Here is a 7,234-nt window from a genome sequence, read left to right on the forward strand (position 1 = left end):
GCCTGGAGGATGGGAATGGACTCGTGGAGTCAGGCTGAAACTGCCCAGCATCCTGCCTGGCATGGACACAGAGGCAGGTGCCAGAGGAGAGCTATAAGAACAAGGCATTCGTGCAGATTGGTGTGTATAAATACGTATATCTGCACGTGTGTAACTATAGAGACATCAGGAGGGCTGCTCAGGGCTCCCTGAGCCAAAGGTGGGGGCTGCTGGTTTTATAATCCCCCCTGAGTTTCTCCTCCAGCAGCTTGTCCAGCCTCCACCTGAAGGAAGGAAGGAAGGAACAGAACCACAAAAGTTGTTGAGATGCAGGCACTAAGCCCTGTTTGCCTTCCCTTTACCCCACTGCAGCCCTGCTGAGCAGAGAGGAGCCTTGCTGGATTTATTTTATATCCACTCTAAAATGGGTCTGTGGATACACAAAAAAAATATCTGCCAATTATTCCTTATACCTGAAAGCTGTGGAAATCCACTTTGATCCATGCCCAAGTGTCAATAGCTGCACGCTGGTGGAAGCCAAAGGATTTCATCTTGAAGCTTGCCAGAATGTGATGATGGGAACCTGAAAAAAAGAGCAAGGTGTGCCTCAAAAAGCTCAGTAGTTAAGGGAATATATTTGATTTATTTAGAGTTGAGGTAGCTGTGGGCAGCTCCAGGGAAAGGTGACTCCCTCAGGACAGAAGTGTCACCTTGGGATGCTGGCAGAGCTCAGCACCTGCAGGGCACTGTCACCTCCACCCAGATCTCGCCCAACACCACCTGGGAGCTGTGCTGCAATTACTGAAAGGCTCACTCAGACATCAGCACATCCAGAGAGGAATGAATCATAACCCTGCCACCTCTCCCACCTCTGGCTTGGATTTTTACAGCTCAGAGGGCTTTGTCTGATGCCACAGGGTTCTCCAGTTCCTTCCACAAACTCTGTTCCAGTATGAATACCTGCACCTTGATCCAGCCCATCCAGGAGCTCCCCCTGTGCCCTGGCTCCTCTGCTCCGAGGTGACAAATGGCATGGCTGCTTGCACAGAGTAAACAAGATTTTTCCTTGGAGTATTCCTACTTTATTGATGTCTTTGTGCTGGTCTCTCTCTGCTCCGTGCTCTCGCTGAAACCCAAACCACTGTGCGACAACTGCTCACCATGAATCTCCCTAATTTAATTCCATTTTTTTGTTGTTTCATATACTTGTAATCTGCACTTGGAGCAACTAATTCCAAAGATTAATGGCTACTTCAGACACCATTTACTGGCCTTTATTTCTGCAGATACACAGCTCTGACATTTATCTGGGAAAAAACAGGGCTTGTGCCTTGTGCACTGAAGAAGGGAGAATTCTGCAGGACCAAAATTCAACAGCTGGTCATGGTCTTCACATGGAAATGAAAGTTGATGTTACAACACTTATGGAGCTGTAACTCATCCTGCACACAGCTCTTTCATGAATTCTTCCTGCCACCCATCTCCATTCCTCACATGCTTCTGTCTCCAGTCTCTGCTGGTAGCTCGGCAAGGGATTGTATATTTATTTACAAGGTTAAGAAAAACTTTCCTGGCAATGCTGAAAAAAAAAAAGAAATAAGAATAAAAAAGAAAAATAATATTTTTCTCCCCTTTTCTGGATATTCATCTTCTTGGCAGTCCCTGGCTGGGCTGTGTTGTCACAGGACAACTCCAGGACATCATTTATCCCATTTATATCCACATTATCCTCCCAGTTGGAGCTCAGTGAAACCTAAAACATGAGAGACCTCACTCCACTCACTTCTGGAGGTGTTTTTCATCCACTACAGAGCAGTTCCTGCCCTACCAAGCTCAGCTTTGAATGGCCCATTTAGGCAAAAAAAAAGAAGAACAGCCATGACTTTCTGAAGACTTTCCTGTTTAACACTGGCAGGTTTATGTCTCCCCTTTTAGTGTAAAGCATTCTGAGCAGCTTGTGAAGAAATCCTGGGCATCAGGCACAAATCCTTACAAACACAACCACTGGCAATAATTAGAAATTTAAAATTTAATGGTAAGCAGGTGCCTGAGCTGGGTAATTGATGATGGATGGTGATTTAAAAGGAATTATCACAAGGAAGAAAAAAATAATGGCAGGCAGATGTACCTGAATGAAAGGATGGGCATTTTATCAGATTAGGGCAATAAAACCACGTTCTGAAACTGGGGTTCATGCTGCCTGATTGGGATGACTTAAATCCTGGTTTTTAAAAATATTCTCAGGGAGGTTGTGAGTGAAAGTCATGGGGGCAGCCAAGGGAAAAGATCTTTTTCTAGCCAAAAACAAGGTAGGTCAGCCTAAGTCAAGACTTGCCTTTTCCCAGAGGAAAGATCTGACTTTTAGAGAAAGATGATATCAAAGGGAGAGTTTCCTGAGAGCACACCAGTGCAGCAGCACGAGGTGACTCATTCCAGCTGGATATTGTCCCAGCACCTTCATGCCAGGGGCTGCAATTCCTTTCCCAGGGGCTGTTTCCTTGCCAGCTCTGCACAGGTTCTGCTGCCAGCAGCAAAGGGCAATGCTTTTCTGGGGGTTATTGGAGATTTTTATGTTACCTAATCCAGTGGGAAGGTGATTTGTGTCCCCCCTGAAAAATAATCTAATGCTCCTCCCTGCTACTCTGGTTGACTCAAGAAGGGAGGCTCTGCCCCACTTCCATTCACTCTTAAGAAATCAGAAAAAAACCACCAGTAAATCCAGAGTGGTTTTGTTGTGAATATGAATATTGAAATGGTGAAATTGTGAATATGTGAAATTGTGAATATGTGAAATTGTGAAATTGTGATTATGTGAATATGAATATGTGAACCTGTGAATATAAACATAAAGAAACCACAACCCTGGTTCAGCTTTCCAAAGCTGAACCTGCCCCATGAAAAGCAGGGAGAGCCCCAGGGGTGCTGGGCTCCCCAGCACTGCTGGACACCATCATTTGTCCCTGCTTTGTGTGGGGTATCCTAAAGCAGCAATATTGGAATTGTTGCTTTTTTCCTTGCCCAATCCAGCAATTGGGATTGCTCCCTGCATGGATTAGCAGGAAAAGCTGTGCCAGTCCTGAGGGGTGAATACAAAAATCAACAAACAGAGGAACCTGCAGCATCTCTGGAGGGGTGACCCTGGATGCAGATGATTCACCCCCTCACCCATGGGCTTTTTTATGGCCAGCTCTACAGGAAGACCCCAAACCTGGGGCTTCAATCTTGGATTAATCCCTTCCTTTATTTATGGCTAGCTCTATAGGGAAACCCCAAACCTGGAGTTTCAATATTGGGTTAATTCCTTTCCTTATTTAAGGCCAGCTCTACAGAAGACCCCAAACCTGGGGTTTCAATATTGGATTAATTCCTTTCCTTATTTATGGCCAGCTCTACAGAAGACCCCAAACCTGGAGTTTCAATATTGGATTAATTCCTTCCCTTATTTATGACCAGCTCTACTGAAGACCCCAAACCTGGGGTTTCAATCTTGGGTTCATTCCTTCCCTGAGCAGGAAAAGCTATGCCAGATGTTTGCTACCAGCGAGCTCCTCTGGGAATTTATAGAGTGAAATAAAAGATCAAAAGCAATTCAAAACACAGCCAGGTGATTCCCTTTAAGCATCTGGCCCCAAGCCCTTGCAAAGCCTGGCAGAGGTCACTGCTAAGTGGCCCCTGACCATTTGGGCAGGCCTGTAAAGAAGAATATAAAGCCTCTACTTTCAGCCAGCTTTGCTGGAGATGAGGTCTAAGTGAAGCAGATGAATTTTATTAGGGAAGGACTTGCTGAGCGCTGCATCCCGCTGACAAAATTCCCAGGAAGCCTCCAAACGCAGGATCCCGTTAATTAGGAGGCAGAATGGCTCTCAGTGTGGGGCAGAGGCTCCTCTTTGGGGGGTGCCCTGGGGATGATCCCAAACAATTCCTCTGGGTGGGACTGCCCCAGCTGCTCTTGCCCACCCCTGCCCTGCGCCAGCTCCCTCCAGGGCACGGCTGTCCCGCAGCCTTTTGTCTCCAAAGAACCTTCTGGGAGCTGCTGGTGCCCCCCAGGAGGGGACAGCAGGATGCTCTCCTGTCAGACCACTGGGAATTGGTTCATCTTTTGGGAGGGGAGGATGTGCAGGGGAGAGCTCTGAGAGATGAGGTCCAGACTGGAAACCCCAGAGAAATCTCAGAGATTTGCCCTAAAATTAAAGACAAGGGAATTTGGCTGTGGATCCATGTTGGATTAAGCTCTTTTCTGACCCAGAAATGGGAGCATTTCTTATCTCAAGGTTTTGCATGTGAACCTTCTGCCAGGCTTTGAGAATTTTCTACAAATTCATTTCCCACAGATCCACAGCAAATCCTCAGCCTTTACCATGCTCTGCCTTCAGCCAGGCTGAATTCCTGGGGGGGACAGAGCTGCATTCAGGGCCCCCAGCCCTAAAAGAGCTGAGCTGTGTTCTGGGGGTTCCCAGAAATTGTGGGGCACGGCAGAGCCAGAGCCAGGGACCCACAGACACAGGGACACCAAGAACACCTCCCCAAAGGCATGTGCCAATCCCAGATGTCACACAGCACCCTGAGACTGGGGTTATCTCGGGGTTAACACCCTGCTCTGACCCACAAAGGCTTGGCAGGGTCAGAAGGTTCGGGCCAAGCAGGGAAAGACAAGGTCAGGCTGTTTGATTTTGGGGCTGCACCTCTCCCAGCTGAAGCTCTGCCCCAGAGACAGAGGGTTTCCCTGAACAAATGTCCTGCCTACACCCCAAAATAGCAAATTCATAGCTCAGAGAGACCTGCAGAGGCAGGGGAAAGGCCAGATGTGTATCAGCATCTGCTTGTGTGGGATTTCCTCTCTGGAACCTTTAACCTCCACATCCCACATCCTATTACAGTGCACTCCCTCGCCCTGCTGCAGCTCCTCTGGCAGGACATGAAATGATATCCCAGCCCCTGGAAATGCCTCCAGAGCTCTGAAAGAGCTCCAGCTGCTCACACCAGCCCTGGGGATGGCACCAGAACAGCTGCTGGTGTCACCTGGAGCTGTGCTGCAGATAATACTGCAAGCAAATTGCAAGGGCGACCAAAGGTGTTGAGTAGCTTAGTACAGGGTCAATGGTGCTTCTTAACTAAACCATGAACCTTCATCCTAAAAAAGTCACTGGAGACTGTGGATGAAGAGTTGACTTTTCAGCCAGCCATTATAGGAGCATTTGGAGCTAACAGGAAACAGGCAAAGTCCCAAAGTCAAAGCACGTGGGTCTTCATTGGCTTGGTCCACAGGGACAATAAAATATTACATGGGCTTAAGAGGAGACTGGACAAATGACAAATCCATTATGGATTTTGGAAGATAAACCACATCAGGAAGTCCCTAAAATGAAGTTGGTTGGTGGGCACAAAAGTATTTGGGAGAAGGTAGTATTGACTATTATAATATTCAGTTCAATATTGGGCAATATTATTGAATATTACCTAAGTATGCATGGGAGAAGGTGGTATTGAATATTATAGTGTTGAATATTATAATGTTCAATTCAATATTGGGCATAGGATGGGATAAACATTTGCAGGTGGTTTGGCACAAATTCCAGGTCCCCTTCAACTCCACCTCTCTTTTAAAGTCATCAACCTGTTCTTGAGTGTAACCAACCCTAAGAAATCCCTTTTTTCTGCCTTGTCTCCCTGAAGTAGGTGCATTCTTTCATCATCCATGTTTTCTGCATTCTGAGAGTGTTAAAGGGAGGAAGTGAATAGCTGGGAATTCAAATACTTTTTCACAATATCTCTCTGTCTTCCCTTTAAAGTCCTGAATTTGGGTTTCTTTTCCCAACTTACATCCAGCAAGAGAAAGCTCAGATGAGGCTTGGTTCTTTAATTACATTATTGGCAGGCTGTGGCATTCTTTTGTTTCTTTTTTGATATAATTCCCCCAAAGAGCTGCTTTGGTGCAAGGAGCCTGCTGGAGGTTTCTGGGGCACTGAGCCCCACATCCAGATTTTGCTGAGGCTGTGTGGAGGGAAAATCCTTCTCATGACAAGGTAATGGAGACAAATGGGGTAAGACCTCTTTCATCTGGGGCTCTGTGTCTGCAGAGCTGGCAGTTATTACCAACTTTGTCTCAATTAACTCAACACTTCTGCCAGAGGAGCCCTGGACAGGCTGTTTGCAGATTTACTTTGCTGTGCAGACCGAGGCAGCTGGTTCAGACTGTGGCTGAGAAGTTTTGGCATTTACAGCTGAGCTGTTCCAGGCTCTGCCCTGAAATGGAGCTGTGGAAATGTGAGTGGTGTCTCCTCATCCCTGGCTCCCTGCTCCTCAGATGGGAGGCCTGTCTTTGTGTCAAAGGATGAAATCCCACTTCCCCTTTGGAGAAATCCTGTCCTGTTCCATCTAGCTTCCCATTCCTCAGGCTCTTTCCTTTGGGAGCTTGCTGCCAGCCATAAATCCCAGGCAAATCAAAGCAACTTTTAATTTGGACAGAAGGGAGAGTAACAATTAGCACCCTCTGCAGAGTTATTGATTGGACAATTACCAGTCTTGCTTCTGGAAATTTGAAATAAACTTCTTCCTGCTTTCAAACATCTTCACAGCAATTCCTTGAGCAGAGAACCCTTCATTCTCCACAGTCAGCCCTGTGGCAATGCTGAAAACTCAAGCTGCAAAGCTGGGCTGGAGTAGGTTCTTCCCAACTAATTTCTTAGGATTTTTTAGCTAAGCTGCCTCAAAGAGAGATTTTCTTGGATTTAGTCTGGGATTCCCCACAGAAGAAGTTTTTCTCACCTAAACAGGCAGATTTAGACCTCTCAACAATCAGCTTATATACAGTAACTGTGAATTATTACAGAGCAACGCCTGGCTCAAAATATCAAGGAAAACAGATTTTAAACATTATTTGAATGAATGGAAGGGGTCTTAAATGAAGGGAGAATGAAGATGAATAAACCAGCAGCCTGTGCTATAGGAAGGCAGCATTATATCCAGGAGAAAACACTGGAATTTAGGTCAGAAATTCCATAACTTACTCACAGGTCACACATGACCTGGCACAGCAGCCCAGCTCCTACGGCTTTCCTCTCCCTCTGAGGAAGAAAACGTGCTGCTCTCCCCCTCCACACCAATTTAGATTTATAATTGTGTGTAATACAATTCTGATTCTGCTTTTTTTCCAAGCAATTGTTTGCTGGGAGAGCAGAAGAGATAATAGCTGAGAATAAAGCAACTCCCTTCAGGTGAATAATTGCACCATCAGCCCTTGAGTGAGAGTCACAGC

This window comes from Fringilla coelebs, assembly GCF_963513975.1.
Source record: "Fringilla coelebs genome assembly, chromosome: 14".
NCBI lineage: Eukaryota > Metazoa > Chordata > Aves > Passeriformes > Fringillidae > Fringilla > Fringilla coelebs.